The sequence below is a fragment of the Myxocyprinus asiaticus genome, chromosome 8 (genome assembly GCF_019703515.2).
Source record: "Myxocyprinus asiaticus isolate MX2 ecotype Aquarium Trade chromosome 8, UBuf_Myxa_2, whole genome shotgun sequence".
Lineage (NCBI taxonomy): Eukaryota > Metazoa > Chordata > Actinopteri > Cypriniformes > Catostomidae > Myxocyprinus > Myxocyprinus asiaticus.
In genome coordinates this window covers 35,745,945-35,758,416 of record NC_059351.1, presented here as the reverse complement: position 1 = coordinate 35,758,416, position 12,472 = coordinate 35,745,945, and the positions used below count along the sequence as shown (strand labels likewise).

Sequence of the window (12,472 nt, the reverse complement as noted above, 5' to 3'; positions counted from 1 at the left end):
CTTGCCACAGTCACCTGCAGCTTGCTCACAGGGGTTCTAAATACAATTGTTATTTAATAATTACATTTTTACACACAATTTACAATCATATGTAATCAAACTACACAATGATCACTCTAAGACTTGATATAAATTACAGTTTCATTTTTTGTTAATGAATGATTTCTGTAAAGCTGCTTTGAAATGAGTGATGTGTGTTGTGATTTGATATAGCAAGATGCTTTGAGTAACAAATTAAGAAAATACTTACTCAAAATAACTACTTCAGAAAAAGTCAACCATTTCCTGTTAATTTCAAACACATTTGGCATTTTATTATAACTCAAGTGTTCTATAAACAAACTTATCTCTATTATGATTGGATAAGTCAATTTTAACCTCCTTTGATCATGTCAGAGCTGAGACTTGAACCCTGGTTTAGTTAGGTCTGCTGGAACCAGAAACTTCTATCATGATCTATAACTCTGCATAAATCATGATCATCATGATGGTGTGGAAGATGGACACTCAACTGGTGAGCCACAGGAGAAGCAGTGAGCCTCACTTGCAAAGACTACTCAGAAACAGAGTAATATAAAAAAAATTAAAAAAGAGTGAGTTTATTAAAAAATCCAAACAGGTAAAAAACTCAAATAAAATCCAATCGGGAAATAGTGCATACAAAAGCAAAGAGAAATCCACAAAGCAAAATTATAATATCCAAAGGGCAAAAAAAAGGGTGAGGTCAAGGTCTGCTGGGGACTCAGAAGATGAGGTCAAGGTGGCTGGGGACTCAGAGGACGAGGTCACCAGCTCAGCCACCTCCTCCAACCGTGAGAGCTCACATGGAGGAAGTTCAAGACGAGGCGAGGACATGTCATCAAAATGCTCATCTTCAGACTCTATCAGCTCCTGAGTATACTGATGTGTCCTTTCCCTGGATCTGACATTTTTTCTCCCAGATCTCTTCACAACCAGCCTTTTCCTGAAAGCTGAGGGCCAGGTAAAAGTTTTCAGCTTCAGATCATGCTGTTGATGTGTCCTGCTGTTTCTGATAGGCGGTGTTGGGGTTGATCTTTGATTCAAGCAGCAGTGACCAATCACTTTCAGTGTGGACCAGGAGAGAGATGTCTTTAAGCCTCTCCACGTAGGTGGTGATATGCCCCATCTTCTGATCATCCCAAGGCTAGTCCTCATTCAGAGTGTACACTTTTACTCATGTAAGAGTCATCCTTGCAATCAACTCGAAAAGGGTTTTGCCCTTGATTCAATAAATGTCCTCGCTTTGTAAGATGAAACAGAATCTGCCCTCAACTTTAAAGTCCAAGCTCAGTGAATGCACAGATCTGTGAAATACCTGGCATTTACTGGAAACCTGTTGTGAAGCTGATGCAGTATGTTGTTATGGCTCTATCACAGTAAATTCATGTAGTCTAGATTAATTATTCTGACCAGTTGAGAGATGGTCAGTTATCTGCTGTCTGCAGCTGAGACTCTCCATAACATACCCAGTCAATATTATGAAATATTTTAACCAAATTACTGAAAACTCTATTACAAGGATGAGAGTTTTTGAGGTGAGGAGAGATGAGATAAAAAACATGCAGCCAAAGCATGAATGCAAAAAAAAAAAAATGTTCTTTCTTTTTTTTTGGCCTTTCATCCTTAACTTTTCCTGTACCATGGGAAATACTGGCCCTAGCGCTGGAGAATGAGGGCTACATATGCAAGCAGCTGGAGCTATTCCATGTATGCAAGGACCTGGAGAACTTGCACCACCTCTATGACATCATCAAAGGCATCCTCCTAAGCCACACAGTGCTCTTTAAAGTTCTGTCTTCTGAAGAATGCATCATGGATGTGATCATGTGTCTGGAGTTCAACCCATTGCTACCCCAACCCTGGAGGCATAGAGATTTCCTGACCACCACATTATGCTTTAAAGAGGTCATTCCCATTTCAGACCCAGAGCTGTGACAGAAGATTCACCAGATGCACCCAGTACAGTACATTCAGGACATGGTGTTGCCAACCCCCTTGTGATTGAAGAGAATATGCTGTCCACCCTGCACTTCTTCATATTTTCAACAAGGTGGAGATTGTCGGCATGGTGCAGGACGATGAGACGTTTTTGACTGAGCTCTTAGCACAGCTAACCGATGAAGCCACGGATGATGACAAATGGCATGAATTGGAAAATTCCCTCAAGCAGTTTTGTGCGTTCTCCCAAATGGTAAAACCACAGAACATAAATGCATTCTTTAAAATGCTTTCCAACATCGGAATCCTGCAGTGCTGCAAGATTATTTTTGGCATGGACAATGTGCATGTGTGTGAAGGGGCCACTGAAATCTTTTCCTACCTGGAGGAGTACAAACCCTCCATGGTGCGAGAGTTTGTTATGCAGGAATCTTAACAGAACAATAATTACATTCTGTTGATAAATCTGATCATTGAGCATATGATCTGTGATGTGGATCCAGAGTTGGGTGGTGCTGTACAGTTAAAGGGTGTAGGGAATTAGTGATTTTGTGACAAGGTATATTTACAATTGCCAGCATTTATCACCAATAGATGTAGAGAACTTGCATAATGGTTGGTTTATGACTTTAACCTTATGCCTGCATCATTCTCCAACAATTATTGCAAGGAATTTAGCTCAATAAGGGAATTAACAATTAATTCTGGGAATATTAAAATAATTAATGTTTATGTCCAATCAAAGTCTTCAGCCAGCAATGAGTTGATCGGAACGTAAGGTTAATTCTTACAATAATACTACTTTCATGGTCATTGAGAATATCACTGTAACAGGTAAAGGATGGGCAAGGAGGAGGCGGAGCAGTCAACGTAAACTTTAATGACATAAACTCAACTTAAAACAGCATAAAACACATAGACACACACACACACACACACACACACAGACAGCAGCCACGTGTCTCTCTCTCTCTCTCTCTCTCTCCCTCTCTCTCCCAAACTGCCATCTCCGGCTCCCCTTTATCTCTCTCTCCTGCTGATTGGGTGACTCAGCTCCCTCACGGCCCGGGCACGCCATCCTCCTCCTCACATTCCTCCCCCGCCCAATTCAGGCGGGGGCGCCATCCGGACTGGCCTACTAACCCCCCCCCCCCATCTCTGGAGGGGAGACGCTGCACTTCTGGCCGTTCTGCCAGCTGATGGTCCACCCCGCCTCCTGGGAACCTGGGGAGAGATGAGCGGAGGGAGAGGGGAGAGGGAAAGGGCAAGTGGGAGAGACACAGAGCAAGAGAGAAAGGAGAGAGAGAGAAAAACTTGTTAGCTGGTCCCCGGATATGCCGTCACCTGGTCCTCAGCCACTCTTCCGCCCAGATTGGTAAGTGAGCTTTAACAGAAGATAAATGGAAATTATCTGTAACAGAACAATTACATTTATGGGGTCTATAGAACATGCATTTAGAACCATCAATACTTCATTTAGTATGCCTTAATTTGAGATCATCCGATTATCTAATGAAACACCAGCACTTTCAGCGAAAGTTTGGAGGTTTGTATTTGCTTAAGTTGCATTGCGTTGCTTTGGTTCTTTGGCTGGGTCCAAAGAAAGTATTTATCTGTTACGTCAATGTTTTGGAATTCTGTTGAAATTCGTGGATGCTGGATAGGTGATGGGTGATGGAGTGATGATAAGCGCTCCTCAGAACTCTGAGTTCCAAGCTTTTCTGAATTGTACATCGTCTGGAATCTAGAGAGAATACCCTTTGGTGTTCAGGCATAGCATTTTTAATTCTTTCCACTTGGTCCAACTCCCAAATAAATTCTGCCCAATCAGAAGTGTCGTTTGCTAAGGGATGTGACTTATCAGTGATTTATGAGTCTTTGCATTGTGAGTTTTCTCAGTTTCACGCAGATGGCCTAATCAGTGTGTGTGGGGTGGGGGGGGGGGGGGTCGGGGGGTATATGATTAACAACAAAGACAGAGGAGTTATGTTGTTTTTCCCCCAGATCTACTCCTGTTGGTATGACAGTGTGTTTGTACAGCTGTGCCCTTTCATCTAATTTACGCTGGGTTGTCCGAGACTTTAGGGAGTTGAGGGGGTCCATTCCACTGGAACATCTGCTTTAGCTCTGATTGTCGTATGGAATGCGATTTTGCATGGCTGCTCAGATCCAGCTGGGGTTATTCAGGACATTAGTGGACCCAGAGAACATGCTGGCAACTTCTAATAAAACAGAAAAGACTAAAGTTCTTGAGTTTCTTCTAAAAGCATTGCATGCATGTGCTTTTTGCTCCACTTCTGGCCAAAACCATAGAAGAAAAATCCAGCAAAGATGATTTCCAGACATGTCAGCTGCTGGCTCTGATTGTGTCAGCTGCTCACTTTCTGGAGCATCACACGTATCACATAAAGAGCTACATTATCAACAAAGTCATCGTTTGCAGAGTGCTGGTGCTTACTGCATCTCAACATGCTTTCTTAGCCTTATATTCTTTGTGTTTAATGAGGAAAAGCATTGGTCTGAAGGATGAGTATTATAACAGAAACATTCTAAGGAAATTCCAGTTTGAGCCAGTTCCTCAATATTGGATCCAGATGCAACCTCATCAACTCCACTATCATTGAGATGTTTGAGTATGTCAGAGTGGAGGGCCTGGAACTACTGGTAGGTCTGGAGGACGTAGACTACAATATGTTCAGATGTTTAAATGACTGAAGCTCTGATATGAACAGCAGAGTGAAAAAACAGGACATCCCAAAACTTGACAGTGTGCAGACGATTCTGAGAAATCACCACTTGTGGGTGGGCTTCTGCTATCGGAAGCAGACGAATCTTCTGAGCTCCCGCCCATGGGCGGTAGAGCACAGGATGAGGTAGACGCTGAGATGGCAGCCGTGCTTGCCCGGGTGGCTGCGAACATCGGGCTGAAGTGGAACCCTCCACCCTGCCCTGAGCATTCGCGGCTAGATGATTGGTTTCTGGGCTCGGAGAATGACTCACAGCCATGCCCCGCCCCGGTGCCCGGAAGAGCATGAGGAGCTAACGAATTCGTGGAAGGCACCTTTTACTGCCCGTACACGCTTCGCGGGCTCGTCCACTCTGACTACCCTCGACGGCGGAGAGGCTAAGGGATATGTCGGGCTTCCCCAACTGGCGTGACCGACCAAGGCTCCCTTCCAAGGCCTGTAAGTTCTCTTCCTCTTTAATGATGAAGGCTTACAAGGCCGCGGGTCAGGCCGCTTCCGCCCTGCATGCCATGGCCATCCTGTAGGTCCACCAGGCCAAGGCGCTGAAAGATCTGCACGAGGGTAGGACCGACCCAGGGCTGATGCTGGAACTGCGCACTGCGACTGACCACGCCTTACATGCGACGAAGGTATCAGTGCGTGCCCTGGGCCGGACAATGTCCACTCTTATTGTCCAAGAGCGGCACCTGTGGCTCAACCTTGTGGAGATGTGTGACGCTGAGAAAGTCTGCTTTCTCGATGCGCCCATCTCCTAAGGGGGGCTTTTTGGCAACACCGTCGAGGATTTTGCCCATCAGTTCTCAGAGGCGATTAGACACATCCTGCCACGGCATGACCCAGCTGCCTTCAGGCCACCAAGTTCCCACACCCCGTCTGCTTCTCGCCAGAGCCGTTCTCCTGCTGTGCCGGCCCCAGCTTCTGTACCATTGGATCCAGCACGCTGGCCTCAGAGAAAAAGATCCTCCTGCGGGAAGTCGGCTCCACCTGCCCGACAGCCGGCCCCCAAGAACCCCAGATGGGCTTCGAGGCAGTCCTGATATGGGCCACCCAGGGATGAGGCAACTTCTCCTGACTGGTCTGGCCCGGGGCATCTCTCCAGCCCCACCATCGCCCCGGAGCCAGCGTGTGGTGAGTATTACATCGCTGAGTGCCCCCTAGGCCTTGGCACCCACATCAATAAAATTGCAGTTTCCTTATTCCTGGGCCAGCGCACTTGCAACAGCCAGGCGCTGGAAGTCTTTCCGGTCAATCAGGCGAACGTGAGTACCACCCATTCCCTCGTTCTCCATTGAGAGACAGCCCACCCCAGTTACAGGCCAATGTTGCGGGCTTGCGGAGCAAGGTTGCAGAGGCTGCCCTGGCCCCGCTGAGGGAGAAGGGCATACGCATTCTCAATTATCTCGACGACTGGCTAATCCTTGCTCACTCGCAAGATCTATTGTGTGCGCACAGGGACCTTGTGCTTCAGCACCTCGACCGAATCGGGCTTCAGGTCAACTGGGAGAAGAGTAAGCTCTCCCCTGTGCAGAGCATCTCTTTTCTCGGTATGGAGTTGGACTCGGTCACTCTCAGGGCACGTCTTATGACCAAACATGCTCAGTCAGTGCTGACCTGCCTGAAGACCATCAGGCAGAAGGTAGCAGCACCAGTGAAACAATTTCAGAGGCTCCTGGGGCATATGGCATCCTCGGCAGCGGTTCTCCCCCTCGGGTTGATGCATATGAGACCACTTCAGCATTGGCTACAGACTCGAGTCCTGAGGTGGGCATGGTGCCACGGCACCTGCCATGTGACAATATTAAGAAGCAGTTGACCTGGACGTTTGTTGGCTAATAAATGAAATATCATCTGGTACTATGGCAAATTCTTTTATTCCAGGTTTGGTGAAACTTTTATTGTGGTTCAGTCAACGTACATCAAATTTAATGTGTCTGTATGGCTTAACAACTTTACACATAAGAAAGACTAATCGCTGTGAATTTGATATTATAATGATACCTTTAAAATGTGTATGTGTCAAAACTGACAGCTTTGTAAACTAGAAACAACCACAACATTAAAAAAACAACTATTTACAATTGAGAATAACTCTACAACAAACAAAAATCCATTTGTGTCATCAGAATATCTTTGTGAGTAAATGCAGAACTGTAAACTTGTTATTTAATTATTAAATGGTAGAAGTTTAGTTGTTTTCTTGAAATAAAAACCAGTAAAGCTAAGATCCTGTAGTTAAGATCAGTTGGCATCACAACAGTACACATTTTGTTTTACTTGTACAAGTTTCTGAGAGTGTGTTTTGATCCAGGAATGAGTAAGTTAATACCAATAAAACATGAATGTCAAAGTAATGCCTGTGCATTTGTGTATGACACCCCTCTGACTTAACAGTTCCATGAATGTATAGTTTCAGGGTAATAATTAGAGTTAGGATGCCTTATGTGTGCGTAACAGAAGTAATTTTATTGTTGTCCAGCATGCTAGCATTCCATTTCTTTGTAATGTTCACACTTGAATTTACATGGGATTTTATGATAACTGTGTACAGTATACTATAAAAAACTTTGAATTTTATGTATTGATTTTAACAAGTGATTACAAAAATATTTCTGTTCTTTAAAGGAATTTTATTTAATTGTTGTCCTGTATTACAGAAGGTAATATTTCTTTAGCCACATATACTGTATACAGTATGCCTTCATGGAGCACTTGATAGACAAAAAGAATTTTTTTTTTTGTCTTTTACCTTTGCTTGTGTTCTCTAAATAAAAAAAAATCGATATAGGTAACATACACAGCAGAGCCTATGCATGTCACATTATTATTATTCTTAATTATATCTCTGTTATTTGTAATATGACTAGCATTTGCTACACTGCCTGATCGCTAAATCAATGTTATCACTTTACTACTGTACTAAAACTGTTTTAATTAATATTTCAGTGTGTAAAATGGATTTCCCCAACTTTATGAATTGGTGATGAGGAATGTACAGCTTTAATAAAATTGAAATGGTTACCATCACACATGTTTTGTTCAAAATTGTGTTTAAGTTCCAAACATTTCAGATAAAGTACCCCTTTGAAATAAAAACACTGTTAGCTTCCTTTTATTCATAAGTTTAATTGTACCACCATGTGAACCATCACAGACTTCAAAGGAGATTTTATTCTGCAAACAAATGAGCTCCTCATGACGCAATGGCCACTTCACATAAAGTTTTCTTTGGAGATATTTGATTATTCAACTCTCAGTTTTTACAAACTAAACATGAAAACACTTTCTACTTTAGAGACCTATTTTAGTCTATTTGTTAAAGATGTTGCAAATCTGTTATACTTCTCTTGCTGATGTAAATTTTACACACCAGCTTATTAAAGACATGCATGTATCAAATACAGAGCCATGATAAGTAATAAAATACATGTTAACAGAAGCATGTATCAGAGAAAACCAGTGAACAATGTTTTAAAACGGTTTAATAACATTTTGCTTTGAAGAAAAAAGAGGGGGAAAAAGACAATAAAAACTTTTCTCTTCCTTTTTTTTTTTTTTTTTTTTACACATTTGGTTGTCACAATGTTTTTTCAGTGAAAGGAAATCCTAAAATGCCAGGAAACACATCGCACCATCTTGTTTTTCTGAACAAGATCACACAAGACCCCCGTCTGGTCTGATCAATGTGTGAACAGGGGGTATGTGCCTAACTTGAAAATCCTCCCACCCCATTATCATTTGGAAGCTCTTGTGAAAGGACTTTGATCAGAAAAATGTAAGATTCTTTGTGCTAAAGATACATTTTAAATTTAATGCATGATATTTTACTTAAAATAGTGTTTGTTGAAATAAAAATGTTAAACACATTTTATGTTAAACCTTTTTGTTTATCATCTTTAAAGTGTCTATGTTAGAGATGTGCTTGACAACTTAATACATTTTGTTTAAAAAAATACATGTTCTCCTCTGTTAAAAGTTTCTACACTGGTCTTTGATAAAAGGCCAATGAAAATTGGCGAGTGGTATTTACATGCCACTCCCCCGGACATACGGGTATAAAAGGAGCTGGTATGCAACCACTCATTCAGGTTTTATGCTGAGGAGCCGAGATAAGGTCCGGCCATTTCAGCGGGTAGTTCAGCGTTGTGGCAGGAGGGACACAACGTCTTGTTCCCTCCATCAGGGAACGGAGGTTACGCAAGTAACCATGATGTTCCCTATCTGTCACTCACTCGACATTGTGTCGATGTAGTGACACTAGAGGTCCCTATACAAAATGCCGCAACTGGCTGAACTGTGTTATGTGAACTGGTGGTGTGTGACGGGCAGACAACTGTGTGCCTTGTAGCCAGCACAGCAGGCCGACACGTAACCTGCCCCAACATAGTTATGAGTGTCGAACGGCCCTTTGGGGACAAGTCGACTACCCAAAAGATAGAGACAGGCTAACCCAGTCGTGGCCTCTTTTCCACTCCCTAAAAAACAAGGGGGATTAACCGACTGGGCCGCCAGGTCTAGTCAGGGGGTGTCCCTCCCAAGGGGAGGACACCGCAGAGACCACACCTCGCACAAAGAGAGGGGGTGATATTTAAGTGGAAAAAACATCACATGGTCTTGCCGACCATGTGGAGAGTCTCATGGTAGATCCTACCCAATGGGGGAGGAGTTGCTACAAACATGGAGACTGTGGCAGAGGGGGCTCTGCCCAAGGAAGATGCAGTTTGCCAACAGGGAAACGAATTAGCGGAAGAGATACATTGCATGGGGTTACCTTACAGGGAACCACCACATGCGGAGCACCTACCCCAGAACAGGGCTCTTAGCGCATGTACTGGGCCGGCAGTGAGTCTCTCCGAAAACTCGACTGCCACAGGGCTCGGAGGAGGTCAAACAGGGAACATAGTTTGTGAACACTACTGGGAATTAATGGCGCACGTCTTCAGCTCAGAGGAGGTGAAAGGCGGTATGTGCAAGCGATACACCCGGCCGGCTATCCCGGGCTTATCTGCTTGTATTGCGTGCCACTACCTGGGACGAAACCGGTTCCACCCGGAGGTTGTAGAACCTTGCAAAGGTGTTGGGTGTTCCCCAGCCTGCTGCTCTGCAAATGTCTGTTAGAGAGGCACCCCTGGCCAGGGCCCAGGAGGCCGCTACACCCCTGGTAGAATGGGCTCATGGCCCTACTGGGGGCGGCAAATCCTGGGCGTGGGCGATCCTCTGCTTGGAGACAACGCTTCCTTTCCGCTGTGCACCAAAGCAGACAAAGAGCTGCTCAGAGATCCTAAAGCTATGTGCGCGGTCCAAATAGATGCGTAAAGCATGCACCGGACACAGCAATGACAGGGCAGGGTCTGCCTCCTCCTGGGGCAGTGCTCGCAGGTTCACCACCTGATCCCTAAAAAGGGTCGTGGGAACCTTGGGCACATAGCCCAGTCGGGGTCTCAAGATCACGTGAGAGTATCCCAGATCGAGCTCCAGGCACGTTTCGCTGACAGAGAACGTTTGCAGGTCTCCTACCCTCTTGATGGAAGTGAGCGCAGTCAGGAGGGCAGTCTTCAAGGAGAGTGCCTTAAGCTCAGCTAACTCCAAAGGCTCAAAAGGGGCTCTCTGTAGGCCCTGAAGAACTACAGAGAGGTCCCATGAGGGAACGAGGCACGGTCTGGAGGGGTTCAGCCTCCTGGTGCCTCTCAGGAACCTGATGATCAGGTCGTGCTTCCCTAAGGACTCACCATCCATTGTGTCGTGGTGTGCTGCTATAGCAGCAATGTACACCTTCAAGTTGGAAGGGGACAGCCGCCCTTCCAACCTCTCCTGCAGGAAGGAAAGCACCGATCCGACTGCACATCTCTGGGGGTCTTCCCATCGGGAAGAACACCACTTAGCGAATAGATGCCACTTAAAGGCATACAGGCACCTCGTAGAGGGGGCCCTAGCCTGAGTGATCGTGTCTACCACCACGGGTGGTAGACCGCTTAGGTCTTCCGTGTCCCATCCAGGGGCCAGACATGGAGATTCCAGAGGTCTGGTTGCGGGTGGCAAATGGTGCCCCATCCCTGAGAAAGAAGGTCCTTCCTCAGGTGAATTCACCAGGGGGGGCTGTCGTGAGGAGCGTGAGGTCCGAGAGCCATGTCTGGGTGGGCCAGTAGGGTGCTACCAGGACAACCTGCTCCTCGTCCTCCCTGACCTTGCACAGAGTCTGTGCAAGTAGGCTCACTGGGGGAAACGCATAATTGCGTAGGCCAGGAGGCCAGCTGTGTGCCAGCGCATCTATGCCGAGGGGTGCCTCGGTCAGGGCGTACCAGAGCGGGCAGTGGGAGGATTCTTGGGAGGCAAACAGGTCTACCTGTGCCTGTCCGAATCGACTCCTAATCAGCTGGACCACCTGAGGGTAGAGTCTCCACTCTCCCCTGAGGGTAATCTGCCATGACAGTGTGTCCGCTGTAGTGTTGAGGACGCCTGGGATATGAGTGGCTCGCAGCGACTTGAAGTGCTGCTGACTCCAGAGGAGGAGATGGTGGGCAATTTGTGACATACAATGAGAGCGCAGACCGCCTTGGCGGTTGACATATGCTACCGTTGCCGTGTTGTCTGTCTGAACTAACATGTGCTTGCCCTGGATCAACAGCCGGAACCTCCACAGGGCAAGCAGAATTGCCAAAAACCCGAGGTAGTTGATGTGCCAATGCAGCCGTGGGCCCATCCATAAGCCGGCGGCTGTGTGCCCATTGCAAACAGTGCCCCAGCCCATTTTGGAGGCATCTGTCATGACCACGACGTGCCTGGAGACCTGCTGTAGGGGAACACCTGCCCGTAGAAACGAGAGGTCGGTCCAAGGGCTGAAGAGACGATGACAGACCGGCGTGATGACCACGTGATGTGTCCTGCGGCGCCATGCCCATCACGGGACTCGAGTCTGAAGCCAGTGCTGAAGCGCTCTCATATGCATCAACCCGAGCGGGTTGGCCACTGCTGAGGATGACATATGCCCCAGGAGTCTCTGAAAAAGTTTCAGTGGAACCGCTGTTTTCTGTTTGAACGCCTTCAATCAGGCCAGCACCGACTGTGCGCGCTCGTTCATTAGATGCACTGTCAAAGAGATTGAGTCCAACTCCAAACCGAGAAAAGAGATGCTCTGAACCAGGAGGAGCTTGCTCTTTTCCCAGTTGAACCGAAGCCCTAATCAGCTGAGGTGCGAGAGCACCAAGTCCCTGTGTGCAAACAACATGTCCCGAGAGTGAGCTAGGATTAGCCAATCATCAAAATAGTTGAGAATGCGAATGCCCACTTCCCTTAACGGGGCAAAAGCTGCCTCTGCGACCTTCGTGAAGACATGAGGGGACAAGGACAGGCTGAAAGGGAGGCCCTTGTACTGATATGCCAGACCCTCGAATGCAAACCACAGGAAGGGTCTGTGTCAAGGTAGAATCGAGACGTGAAAGTACATGTCCTTCAGGTCGAATTCAGCTCAGTGAGCATGACCGTTCGGCTCCGAAGTGAAAATCTGAATGAGTGGTACATACCAGCTCCTTTTATACCCGTATGTCCGGGTATATATCGACACAACGTCGAGTGAGTGACAGATAGGGAACACATGTTATCTCACTGTTAAAGTAAAAAAAAAGAAAAAAAAAAAAAAGCATTTGTATTAAAGATACAGCTAGAAATGTGTAAAAATAAATATTATGTTGCAGTAACACAAGCCAGTTTGGTAAAACACTGGAATGCTAAACTTTTACCTTTTGATCATCATCTTTAAAGTGACAATGCTA

The 12,472-nt window shown here is 46.0% G+C and overlaps 1 pseudogene; it reads left to right on the top strand.

Moving 5' to 3' along the window:
• The first annotated feature begins 1,593 nt into the window (after window positions 1-1,593).
• Window positions 1,594-12,472, top strand: part of LOC127444762 (serine/threonine-protein phosphatase 4 regulatory subunit 3-like) — a 35,552-nt pseudogene continuing 24,673 nt past the window's right edge.